Source organism: Halichoeres trimaculatus, unplaced genomic scaffold (genome assembly GCF_033239565.1).
Source record: "Halichoeres trimaculatus isolate MK-OKI-2021-1 unplaced genomic scaffold, fHalTri1.1 fHalTri1_scaffold_19, whole genome shotgun sequence".
Lineage (NCBI taxonomy): Eukaryota > Metazoa > Chordata > Actinopteri > Labriformes > Labridae > Halichoeres > Halichoeres trimaculatus.
The window spans coordinates 27,575,792-27,589,741 of record NW_027437197.1 but is presented as its reverse complement, the minus strand read 5'-3'; the positions used below and the strand labels follow the sequence as shown (position 1 = coordinate 27,589,741).

At 41.9% G+C, this 13,950-nt stretch overlaps 1 protein-coding gene across 4 annotated transcripts in view; it reads left to right on the top strand.

Moving 5' to 3' along the window:
- The first annotated feature begins 7,893 nt into the window (after nucleotides 1–7,893).
- LOC141808089 (ras-associated and pleckstrin homology domains-containing protein 1-like) overlaps nucleotides 7,894–13,950 on the top strand; it is an 80,268-nt gene continuing 74,211 nt past the window's right edge. For all 4 annotated transcript variants that reach the window (XM_074694446.1, XM_074694444.1, XM_074694445.1 and 1 more), the window contains exon 1: nucleotides 7,894–8,110. The gene's annotated coding sequence lies outside the window, so the exon portion shown is untranslated. The remainder of the gene's footprint in view (nucleotides 8,111–13,950) is intronic.

The following is a 13,950-nucleotide window of genomic DNA, read 5'->3' as shown; positions in this document are numbered from 1 at the left end:
AAAAAAGTTTTCTAACCCAGGTTGGAGACCTTGCTTTCATATTGTAACCTTTCGTCTGTCCGAGCATGTCTTCATCTGCTCCTGGTTGGCTAAAAATTAGTTTCCTCCTCCACAGAAACATGCACACCACCCTCCAATAAGCCTTCTTTAGTATGATTTTGAAATAAGGATGTGTTGTTGTCGACCTTGAGGCTTCAGTTTTGACATCAGGAAGGCTGTGCATTGGTATGTAAAATAAAATTCATTCACTGGAGCAGAAAGACTCAACTTCATGAAGGAATCTCATTTGAGGATGCAGGAGGTGAAAAGTGAGACTTTGGATCCCAGGTTAAAACCTGTCAGCAGCCCTGAAACAGAGTTATTCAGGCTTTAAAGATTAGATGACGGTGAAACATGCCAGCTCATATGAAAGATGATCTCAACATGCTAATCTCTGTTTTTCTGCCTCTGCGGAGTATTGTGATGGTGCCGCTGGGTTTCTCACATGAAGCACTAACAGTGGAAACAGTTCTGCGTCTCAGTGCTGAAAGTGCTGATGTGATGATATTGGTGTCTTCCTGACGTCACTGCTCTTGTTTTGCCTGGAAACTTTCTGTGGGGTTAAACCCTGTTTTTACAGGAGGTGCAGTCAGCACTACTGGATCCAGTCACCCCGAGAGCCGTGGTTAGAGTCTGCTGCTGTCAGTATTTCTACAGAACCAAGAGAAGAAGGTATCATCACACATTTTAAGACTTCGGTGGAAAAATCATCATGAGCCTGAGTTAAGTGACAGCATGAATATCAAATGAATATCAGATGAAATAATGACTTGCTGTTGGTGTCAGATCACTCAACACACCCAGAACCAAGGAATCATGGTCAGACCTGTGACAGACCCACTGTTCCCCCTCCAACAACTCAAATCCACCAGCTCAGCCTTCCTAACCCACCTGTCCCTGGATTCATGAGTCTGAGACTGCTCCGTGCTCCAGCCCTCAGGTCCTTGACCTCAGTGCCACTTTCTGGACTCTTTGGATGTGGTCCCAACTAGAGTCCTGAAAGAGACCATGTCACATCTCTGGTCCTTTATCTAATCCGTCTTAAATACTCCCCGACTTCTAACTGCAGGGTGTGTTTGAGCTGCAGACAAAGGTCTACCTGTCAGAGCATACGGAGACCTGCAGTCATTTTATTTCCCTTCAGGGGAAAATTTCTGTCTGTGGTTTCACTTCATTATTCTGTCTCCAAATTCCTGTGAATGAGATTAAAGACAAACCTATCAGTGTTTGAGAGATATAACCCTCCACCCTCACATTAAAACAAATTTCAAGACAAAGACCTTTCAGTGCATTTCCAACCCCACTGACTTATTTCAACTTGATGTTTCTTTGTCTGTTTTGATAAGATTTTATTGTATTCTTTTGTTTGAACTCTATATAAATGATTGTAAAGTGACCTTGATTGTTGTAAAAAAGCATGAAGAATTACTGATAATAATAATAATAATAATAATAATAATAATAATAATAATTATTATTATTATTATTATTATTATTATTATTATTATTATTATTATTATTGACAGCCAGAAAAAAAAGGTCAGTCTTCCTCCTGCAGCGCACCGAGGTGATAACACACATCACAGTTACTGATCTGAGAAACGTCTAATGCCTTCACAGTCAGAGTTTCTGTTCTTACAGCAGCTTAATACCAACCAGGCATGTGTTTTATCGTATTTCACACACACACACACACACACACACACACACAAACACACACACACACACACACACACACACACACACACACACACACACACACACACACACACACACACACACACACACACACACACACACACACACACACGCAGATGTGATGTTTTACTCTGTGGTTAAACTGCAGCCTGTTCCACCTCCTCTTCCTTCCTCTGCTCTCTGCCTATTGTCACCCTGGGATTTTAACTGAACACACAAACACTTCCACACATCAAACATGAAGACTAAAGCTCAATCCATGAGGGGTTTTATTTTTTAATAAAATGATGAAAAACATCATAACAGCATGAACATTTTCCCCATAGTAAATGTTGTCTGACAGTAAGCTGTAGAAGTGTTGGGATGGCATTGTTAACTCATGATGACAGGGTGGATTGACATGTTACAGCAGGAAACCCAGCTTTATTATCCCAAGGGGCCAGTTGTTCAAATGTAATCAATCAATCTTTATTTATATAGCGCCAAATCATAACAAATGTTATTTCAAGACACTTTACAAAAACGTTTACAGGTCTAGACCCGTAAATGTTAATAAAATTTTATTAGCAGAAACCCAACATCAAGACAAGATAAGGAGTCTTATCTTATCTTAATCCACCATGAGTACAGGACTTTGCAGCATTTAGCAAGTTACAATGGCAAGGAAAAACTTCCCTTTAACGGGCAGAAACCGCGGACAGAACCAGACTCATGTTAGACAGACATCTGAAGAGACTGATGGGGTTAGAGAGAGACAGATAGAGGAGAGAGAGTGGGAGAGAGAATGGGGGGGGGGGAGAGAAACAGACGCAGTCCGAAGTTTGGCGCTGTGGCGACAGTTAAGGTGAAACCAGCAGGCCGTTCCCGGCAACAATCCAAAGCCGTAGCAGCAGGAGTCGGACAGGAGCACAGCAGCAGACCGTCTACTTCACTGATCCCCAGGAACCTACAAGACAAACTCAGATCCTCCCAGAGAGGTGTATGGTCAGTTACTATAGCAGGACATTAAGACTGACAGAAAAAGAGGGAAACAGGAGCCCTGTGTGTCAGTTCCCCCAGCAGTCTAAACCTATAGCAGCATGACTAAGAGCTGGTTCAGATCTGACCCAGCTCTAACTGTAAGCTTTATCAAAAAGGAAAGTTTGAAGTCTACTCTTAAAGATTGAGACCGTGTCTGCCCCCCAGACCTCAACCGGTAAATTATTCCAAAGAAGAGGAGCCTGATAACTAAAGGCTGAACCTTCCAGACTTCTTTTAGAGACCCTAGGTACAACGAGCAGACCTGCATGTTGAGAACGCAAAGACCTAGACGGATTATACGGAACGATTAAGTCTTTAAGATACGATGGCCCGATGCCATTAAGCGCTTTGTAAGTCAGAAGAAGAATTTTAAATTCTATCCTAGATTTTATAGGTAACCAGTGTAGAGACGCTAACACTGGAGAGATGTGCTCTCTCCTCCCAGTCCAAGTCAGTACCCGAGCGGCAGCATTCTGAACCAGCTGAGGAGTCCTAATAGACTTATTAGGAAAGCCAGATAAAAGAGAGTTACAGTAGTCCAGCCTAGAAGAAACGAAAGCATGGACCAGTTTCTCAGCATCGCTCCGAGACAAGATGTGTCTAATTCTCTTGATATTGCGAAGATGAAAAAATGCCGTCCTTGAGACCTGTTGGATGTGAGAGTTAAAGGACAGGTCCTGATCCAAAAGAACTCCCAGGTTCCTGACAGTGGTGCTGGAAGCCAAGCTGATGTCGTCTGAGGTGGCGATGTTGTTCTAGAAAGCTTCTCTGAGATGTTAAGGTCCAAGAACAATGACTTCAGTCTTCTCTGAGTTCAGCAGTAAGAAGTTTCTGCTCATCCAGGACCTTACGTTTCTGAGGCATGCTTCAAGTTTAGATAAGTGGTTGGTTTCTTCAGGCTTCATTGACAAGTAAAGCTGAGTGTCATCTGTAGAGCAGTGAAAGTTTATGGAGTGTTTCCTCAATATAGTGCCGAGAGGAAGCATATACAAGATGAAAAGAATCGGTCCGAGCACTGAACCTTGAGGAACTCCATATTGCACCATGGTGTGCAAAGAAGAGACGTTGTTCACATGAACAAACTGATGTCGATCCGAAAGATACGATCGAAGCCAGGCTAAGGCGGTTCCTGAGATACCAAGAAGACTCTCTAATCTCTGCAGAAGAATGCAATGATCAATAGTGTCGAAAGCGGCACTAAGATCAAGCAAGACAAGCACAGAAAGAAGACCACTGTCCGAAGCCAAAAGTAGATCGTTGGTTACTTTCAGCAGCGCAGTCTCAGTGCTGTGGTGGGCTCTGAACCAATCAGACTTTGGTTTTCGGATTGGATTAAATTCTGAAAATGGGTTGTTCAAAAGGGAAAGAATTTCAAAATCAGATTAGATCACGTAATCCAAGCCTAGTTTTAATCCAGATCAAACCTTAAAATAGTGTTGTTCAGAAAACTTCGGTAGGTTTTGGATCACTTGGATCCCAACGGGGGTAGGATTTCAACCTGGATTTCAGGGAGGAAATGTAGTAAAACTTTAAAACTGGTCAAATGATACAACGTTCGTAGAATTTAGTGTTGATGCTTTTAATTGTATTTTGCACTTGACCTGTTTAAACATCTAACCCTTGTCTACTGTTACAGTGATAAAGTAGATAAAGTTAATTTAGGCTACCAATGAAGCCTTTCAGTACAGTAAAGTAAAAACAAAGGGAGACTGAAAGAGCAGAAGCAATTTAAACTGAGCAAACTGCAGCAAACTAGAGAAAAACTTCAGATCTGCTTTCTAAAAGCAGAGCTTAAAAATGCTGGACTCTCCTCAAAGATGAAGAAGAACCCTTAACTTTATTATTATTATTATTATTATTATTATTATTATTATTATTATTATTATTATTATTATTATTATTATTTTAATTTATCTAACTAATGGACATTTAGCCTTTTTTTTAACATTTCAGGCGTTTCAAAATATCCACTTGAAAAAAAAAAATGTTATTCATTTGTTGTGCATCAGATGAGGGGTCATAAAGGAAATTGAAAATGGAAGTGGATGTTATGTTATTTTTGTTTTTTTATCAAAAAAAAAACAAAAAAAAAAAACACCTACAATGACCCCATGTTGGCACTTCTACCTGCTGTTCTTTATGGAGCTGGTAGCCCACAATATGATATGTTGTCCCATTCAGAGCAATGGTAATCTGGATTTGGTATTCTTGAAAACTGTGTGTTTGGATCAGGGTGATCCAATCCAGCGTTGCTTTGAAAAAACGGTATAAAACTGAGACAGATTACCTGATCCTGGATAGCAAGAAATGCGATTTTCAAATCCGGATCATTTTGGTCCGGATTATATTATTTGAACAACTGGCCCAAGATTACAGGAAAAAAAATCAAGGTTTATAAAAACCTAAGATTTGTATTGTAACAAGAGATGAAAAACAACCAGATCTATGAACAGAAAACCTGGGAGAGTTAAAATATGGATCAATGTCTGTGAAAGATTTCCACCAGGGAGAGGTTTTTTTTGTTTGTTTTACTACACCATGAAACAGTAAATAAAATCTTAAACTCCATAGATGCTCAATGAATAATTTTTGTATCTTTAGTTTTTGTTTCATGGGTTCTGAGTAAGACTAATAAAAAAAGAAGCTAAAATATTCTAAGTTAAGTCAGTGGATCAGGATAAGCTGATAAATGTTTGGCCATGAGAAATATGTGAAAGATCAGCAGCACAATTTTCAGACTGCAGGAAATCTTTTTACCTCCACCTCACTGAGACTTACACTGACAGTCTGCGACCACTAGAGGTCAGGCTTTGGTTTATAAACTGCTTTAAATCAAATTGTGTGTGTGTGTGTGTGTGTGTGTGTGTGTGTGTGTGTGTGTGTGTGTGTGTGTGTGTGTGTGTGTGTGTGTGTGTGTGTGTGTGTGTGTGACATCCAGAAAAAGAGAAACAGAAGGGATGTTGGATTATGGAGAGCAGCTCAAGAAATATATCAATCGAACCAAAACGAAAACTAATTAACTAATTAACTAATTAATTACCGTAATTTGACAAATCATATCACAACAAAAGTCATCTCTTTTATAAGATCATCTTCAATGAGTAAAAATGAATGTTAGGCAGCTCAACAGAAAAATGATGTAATTAGTACAGAACCCAATGATGTACAATAGAATAGAATAGAATAGAATAGAATAGATTAGAATAGAATAGAATAGGCCCATCACCAGGCCTGATTGGTTGGTGCCCGTTCTGGGTTGGGCAGGACAGGGAACAAGGAATCGGGAGCGCGGAGGGCACGGATCCGCGCTCCCGATGATTTTTTCTTTTTTCTCTTTTTTCGGATCCGGTGTGGAGCTCAGGCTACAACAAGTTGACACCGACAACAACGGAAATAAGGTTACCCATTATTCAAAATAAAACCCAGAGCGGTTAGAAACCAGCTCATCCGTTTCCTGTTCTGACTGAAGCTGAGTTTCTTTGGTGGGATGGTGGAAAAATACCTTCTTCATTTTTAAATGAACATTTTCTACTAGAGCTGAGCTCCTGAATTATCAGGCAGTGCCATGACGTGATTCACAAGATTTCTCCATAAATTTACAGTTACTGTGGTATTATTAGGATGTTGATTCTGACTAAAGGAAGTAACTTTGATCTAAAGTTCTGAGAACAGAACATTTTCTAAAAATCTCTTTCAAGATAAGCAAACGCATGAGAATACATTTATAATATCACTGTGAAAGTGAAACTTTAATCCCATTATCAACACACACTGATTGTTGACCATCTTCGCAGCTCCTCGTGTAATAAGAGTTCATTAAATTATCTTGCTTCTTGTTTTGCTGAAGAGACTCAGAGTTTAAGATTAAATTGTTAACTCAGCAGAAAGTTATGTGTGTCATGGTTTAATATTTGGAAATACACTCATTCTTCCAGAGATGTCTCATTCCAATCCCTTTGCAACTGCTGAGTCAGACACAGGACTTCCACTTCTCTTCACTTTTCCCCACCATGTTTGTGTTTACAAAGCCGTAGGGAGAAAATATTAGACAGCCTTTTCTTTGTGAGTTTGCTACACAAACACAAACACAAAGACCAAAGTGCTCTTCAGTCAGCAATCTTTTTTACTTGATTAAATTAAATGATGTGGTCTAATTTTTTTATTAGAAGCAGGACTTGACATTAACTTTTTTGCTCACCAGCCACTGTGGCTAGTGGTATCCCTGAGTTACTAGCCACTCAGTATTTTCACTGGCCATAGTTTGTTGTTGGATAATTATGTTCAATATGATTAAAGCCGATGATGACATGCTAGAGTTTACTTTAAAAAGATTTACAACCTCTTTAAATGTAAATGACCCCTATGCACACTCAAAACAAGACTACATCAATGTTAAAATCCACAGGTCCTTAATCAGGTGTTCAGCTCTGGTAAAGCTGTGTGTAACATTGTGCTGCTTTCATATGAAAATATGCAGTCTATAATGACATAGTAATTAAAATAGTAGTTTATTGCTTATAATAAAATGGTAAAGGGGATTAATTTAACGGATAAAAACTCAGTAAGAGACACTCTCTGCTTAAATATTTATTAACGATTGTAATCAGAAAATCATTTCTTTTTTCATGAGAATGACAATGAAGAGAGTTAAATTAAATTTCCTCAGAGCTTTCATCATCAGAGTCATCTTTTTGCTTGTCTCTCTGCTCCATGTTTGAGAAAAAATTCAACCCGCCAAAGTAGCCAGTGGGAGCGGCGGTGTTACCATCCACTGCTGAAATCCACCAGCATTTGGCCGGTTGGCCGGTGTTAATGTCAAGCCCTGATTAGAAGGCCCATTTTATTTAACTTATAATAATGACAATAATAATAATAATAATGACAATAATAATAATAATAATAATAATAATAACAATAATAAAAATGAAAAAACTGAACTAAAACGAATCAATGTAACACGGATAACCAGTAAAACCTTATTCAACCATACGAAATGCAAAAATATGAGTGAAAAATAAATCAAACTAAAAACTAAAGACCATGTTTAGCTTTACTTAGTTTTATCCAGACTCAAGGAGGCTTTTATTGTGAAAGTGCCGCCCGGATGTTATCCGTCACGCCTGCCCCGACCTTGACGCCTGAGCTGATCGGTGTTGGGATCCAGTGTGGCAGCAGCACCAGAGGAAATCAGGGAAATCTGGGATATCTCGGAAAGGGGACTCGGTGAAAACCGGGACTAAACCGGCAGGCGGTTTTGACGGGACCAGCTGGAGGTGTCTCTCTCGACTCAGCTCATCTGTCTGCCGGCTGCTGGCTGCGGTTTTTCCCCTTGAATTCTCGCTGGACCCGCTCAGTAAGTAGCCCAGTTCTCCTTCACCTTAACGTTTCCCCACCAGGCTCAGTCACCCTGTGTGATCCCGGTCTTTCCGCCTCAGTTGAGGACTAAACTCTGTAAATAGAGCTGATGTGGGCCTTTCTGAGGGGGGTTTGGAGGGGCATCCTGATCCTGACTGAATCCCTGAGAGGCTGCATGTGTCTGCAGAGAAAGGGGAAGGGGTGGGGGTGACAGGGAAAACGCTTCATAGAGAAAAAAGCCTCATTCAGCGCAGATGCTTCGGTGCATCGCTGCATGTGCGCATATATGTTAGATTCCTGCCTGCGAGCCTCGTTTTTCATAGTACATGTGTGTGTTATTCCGCTGAATGTGACGCCGCAGGGCCTGCAAAGCACACACACACACACACTCCCGGCCTGGATGCGCAGGTTCGCCGGGGAGCAGCAACCGGCTGACAGCGCCTCTCCAGCCGGATCCTGCGCTCAGTGCTGCAGATCGGAGGCCGGGCGAGCTGAGCTGACACCAGCATCAAGGCGTGGCATTCATATAGCATTACACATTACATGGGCGTGTTCCGGCAGCTGCAAGTCCCCAACATCATTGTCGGTCTATGCACCGATACCGAGCCCAAAAACAGAGTGCTGCATTAATCCACGGAGCTTCATTTGTCCCCGTTATCAGCAGCAAGCTTCATTTGGGCGTCATTTCAAATTCAGCATCATCAGACATGCAGGCCTGTCTGTCTGTCTGTCTGTCTGCCTGCCTGCCTGTCTCACACAGAACCCCTCTGCCTCACGTCCTGCAGGTAAATCTCTGAACCTGTCATGTCTCAGGGCAGCAGACCCCCACACCCAAAACCCATGCTCATTGTGCAGGAAGTGTTTAACTCCACCTCAGAGACAGAGGGTGAAACCTCTTCTTTCTGCATGTTCAGGTGAAGGGTTAAGGTCATACATGTGTTATGTTGTTGAATTTTGCCCCTGCACGCTGACACAGTCCCCCCTCACCCTGTGATCATATGTTGGAGTTTACTGAGGCCAGCCTGGAACTCAGAGTGCATGGATGATTCTGCATTATAAGCAGACGTCAGAGAAAGGATTTAATGTGCTGAGAGCTTTAATGCAGCAGAGAGGAGAGAGCTGTTCCAGTCAGAAGACAAACACTAACCAGGAAGTCTGTTGAAGATTGATTGGTAAATAGATTGATTTGGCAGATGGAGTTGGACTGAGCTTTGACTAACATATCACTGGGAATGACTCTTCAGTCTGAGGTGGTGAATGAACAAGTGGATGAATGAGGATTCTGTTTCAGGGATTCAGGGATTCTGAGTGAGGCCTGAGATCTGGAGCCAAACCCGTTCAGAGCTAAGTTTCAGATCTGATATCTAACTTAAATTTCAGGCTGAGATGTTCAGGCACGCTCTCCTTAATATGAGTGTTTGGTCAAAGCAGCAGCAGGCTTGGGCTCCTCGTCACAGGTTCAGGCTTTATTGTGGATTTTGAAGAATTTCCATCAGGTTGTAAAAGCTCATTGAAACCTGAATAAGCAGGATTGATGCCAGGGTTGGGGATTTTGATGGTTGTGGATAAGCTGAGCTGCAGACAGATTTAGGCCAGGACCAAAGAATCCTGAATATTTATGTAAATTTAATCATTTTACATGATGATTAGCCTGTTTACCAGCTCTGCTCAAGGAGTACTGGGGCCGTGTTTCTTCCTGCTTGATTTCTTCCACACAGCTGCAGGGTTTGGTCACTCTGTGGTCTTTAAAACAGAGAGGAGCACATTGCACCGATATTAAAGGGTTCATCTGTATTTTTGAGGTTGATTTTTTGGGGCTCAAAGTGTGATCTTAATTACTATAAAATAAGCAAAAGCTCCACAAATAACCTGAGAGGGGAAATAGGAGGTAGACTAATAACTCCTTCAGTCTGCAAGGATGATGACAAAAACTGTTTGAGAGGCCACACCAGGTTATATAGTGATCCTCCACCTGGCCTCAGGGAGTCTTACTGTGAGGTTTTCAGACCCTGTCCAAAACCATAGCCTCACTTTGACTGGCTGTCTGTGAGGAGCAGAGAGGGGTCTTCAGGGTTTCATTACAGCGATGAACACTTTGTGCACCTTCAAGTCCCCTCAGAGTTCACTTTGAGCTGTATTCTCTTGCAGTAACTGTACCTGTTAGATTTTAGTCTGAACCTTGTACCAGGACCCCTCAGACCTGGACTGTATGCGTTCACTCAGACCTGAGACATCCCTCCTCTCTGACAGTCGCGTGCAGCAAACTGGGGCAGAATTCAGCGTCTCCCCGTGGTGTCGTCGGTTAACTGGAGTATAAAAATCCCTCCTGCCCTAATTCAGCTACAGTCTACATCTAACATTCTGCCACAGAGACCTCTAGGGTCCTGGTCCCCTCATTCAGTTTTCTTTATGCTGCTCGTGAGTGCTCTTTTTGGTTCTCTGCTAGGGATGAACAATTAACTGAACTGAAACCAACATTGTAATGTAATAGAGGGCAATTTTCAAATTGCACAGGCTGGAATTAAAATAAATACTCAAAAAATCAAATCAAAAAAGTAAAAGGTTTTATGTACACAGACCTGGAGGGAGTATAGTGACTTGTACTCGTTCTTCCTTAAAGAGGACATATCATGCTGATCCCTGATTTGATACTTTCATGTAATATAATAAATTTGAAAACAAGACCTTACACCCCCTGTATTTTCAAAAAATGAGATATTGTATTTTTTCTGATATCCTAGAACGAGATTTGATGTCTCTGAAAATAGGTCATTGCCAGTTGGCCGCAAGATTTCGACCGTTGTGACGACACGAGGATCCTTTCTTATTATTGGAGTAATGTGATAAAGCAGCTCCTCCTCTGTGATGTCAGTTAGTCACACAACCACCACCGAGGGATACACCCACCAAGAGCCGAGTATAAACGTATAAACTATACATGTTACAGTACCGGTTTGACTCACCACACTGAAGCGTCCTGAGATGATCTGTGTCCAGGTGGATTTTCTTCCTCCTGAGCTGCAGAACCGTCCGGGTCTGACTCGGGGTCCAAAACAAAAGGACGTATCCTACACTCTGCCATTTTATTAGTGCTATCAATGCCTCACGGTGAAGTTTTGGCAAACAGCAAACTCGCTCGGTCTGCCCCAATCAATATGGCGATTTTGTAAATGCTGCCATGCTGCAAAAACCACCCCCTGGCTCTACCCCCTCCGCCCCTCTGATAGAACTGACCAATCAGAGCACAAAGGGCTGTGACGTTGTGAGGTTACTGGAGGTCATTCTCCAAACGGAGCGTTTCAACAAGATCTTCAGAATGGCCTAAAACGAGGATATTGAGAACGCTATTGTGGGGCAATGAAGGAACTAAATGACTTGTACTGAGGGCAGAAATGCTCTACAGGCATCCTAGTCTGGCATAGTGAAAAGGAGAAACAAGCATGATATGTCCACTTAAAAACCAGCAAAAGTCAATATGCTGGTTTTCCAGCAAGAATGTTTCATGTCCACAAGGCCTGTAATTAAATCAGCCAATATTCTCATGTAATTGTAATAGGTGATTAAAGATGTGCTATCAATTCATGCATCAATTCATCTCATTTTCTCATAACATGTAGGCCTGGCCTACAGGAAAGAATGGTTTATATGATGACAATATTCTTTGTCATGTTGGTCCTACTATACAATACTTGGTTGCTTGCATTAGTGAACAATGCAGAAGATAACCCCCACCCCCTCAAAAACAAACAAACAAACAAACAAACAAAAAAACTGAACCACAATCACAATATTGGTTTAAAAAAACTGCATAAAGATTATTTTCCAAAATCGTCCAGCACTATTCTCTAGATCCATCTAAGGAGACGCTCAGATCTGGATCAGGTCTGTGGACTCTGAATGTGTGATTGTGTGAGTGTGTGTGTGTGTGTGTGTGTTAGACTCTGTGATATGGTTTTGTCTTTGTGCTCACTAGCAGCAGTTCTGGTTGATACCTGGTTGTTTTAGCTCCACTCTGCCTTCTTGGAGCAGAACCATAGAATCTGCTCTGAGCTGTGTTTGGTGTTTGGTTGTTTTTCAGTTTGAATCAAAAGAAATATTTTGCACAAACAGGAAATCATAAAAACTTGAGCCAGCTAACAACAAACTATGGCTGGAATGACCCAGAGACAAACAAACATATTTTATTAATGAAGCTAACGATTCTTCATGCTCTGTCTCCATCAACACGCCGACTTTATGTCCTTCAGCTGTTCCCTTCTCCAAAACCAAGCATGGAGTCAAAGATCAGTAAACAGAAATATTTGAGTCCGTCCTTCAGGGAGCATTCTTCTAAAGATGCTTTTAAAAAGACAGGAAGGGAGGTTATTCTCTGATGGTGCCACCTGTGGGTTGTCCAGGTAATCTGCAGGTTATCAAACAGAAAAGTAACTTCATTATACCTCAGAGGACAGAAGTGAGATTTTTCTCCAAGCTTCTGGTGTAAACATGATCTCCTCTGAGCAGCAGAAAAGACCGTGTTCATGCATTATGTGTGCCTCCTCATCTTGTAAACATCAGACTCTACGCTCTGTACATCTGTGTCATCTGCTCCAGATCTGTTCGTCACATTGTTCCCTCTGAGGTCAAACCTGGTCACCATCTGATGTTGATGCCCCCCCCCTTCCCCGTTCATTTGTCTGTCTGTCCTCTCTGTCTTTTTTCTCCGAGACTTTCTGCCAAGCATATGGAAAAGTCATCCCTCCTTTCTTCGTCAGGAAATTCCTTCTTGTCCCGGGGGTGAGGGAGACAGAGGGGGTGTGAGGAGAAACACAGCCGAGCACATCTGCTTCAGAGCTCCACTGCAGGCCTCGGCTCTTATGCGGCTCTGCTCTATCTCTGCTGCTCACGTCTCATCCTGAGAGCATCCCAGAAAAGCCAACTTATCACACCAGGTCCTGAAAAGGTGCATTAAGTCAGCTGTGAAAGAGTTATTGCAGCTGTCGCCAACCATCACTGTCAGAAAGCACGTTTAATATGAATGTTTTTACATTGGTCAGGAGTGAGTGAGAGGCTTGATTCAAACACTGCACCAGGGGATTTCGTAAAGTAAAAGTGTATGTACTTTTTCAGACCACTGACCCCTTTCAGGTGTGACATTTCTCCAAGGACCCTCTCATTATCATCACACTGATCAGCATAATATTATAACCATCTAATAAGGAGCCATGGAGCATTGTCAGATGATAGAATCAGGCTACATTTAAACTTTCCAAGTCATTCATTTTGTAAACACTGAGAAAATGCTGTTTTTTGTTTGAGTTTATTCTTCCAATGGTTGCACACTGTAAAGTGATGAACATATCAGAGTCAGATCAGAACTGATCCCATGGCTTGGAGCTACACTGGGCGGGCATATTGGAAATAAAAACTCATTAAATTGGTGCAGAGCTCACAGTTTGGTGAAATACACCGCCCTTACAAACATTAAAGAAATGACCCCCAAGCTATGGTTCCCAGACCCCTGTGGGGTCCCAACTTTGAGAACCACTGGCATGAAGAGCACTTCAGTTGGGCTATCAGAGAATCATGGATCTGCACCAAATATCCCAGGGTGAAGTTAGCTCCCAGCTGCAGCTCTGTATGTCAGGCAACGACCGAGACATCTATAGGGATGAATGGGTGTGTTCATAAACCAAGTTTTTGTAAGTGTGTGTTAGTGTGTGTTAGTGCATGCTAGTGTGTGAGAGTGTGTGTGAGTGTATGTGACTGTAAGCGCTTGTTAGCGTGTGTAGGTCTGTGTACAATGGGCTGAGAGTGTGAGGAGTGTTTGCAGGGTGCTGAGAGTGTGAGGAGTGTTTG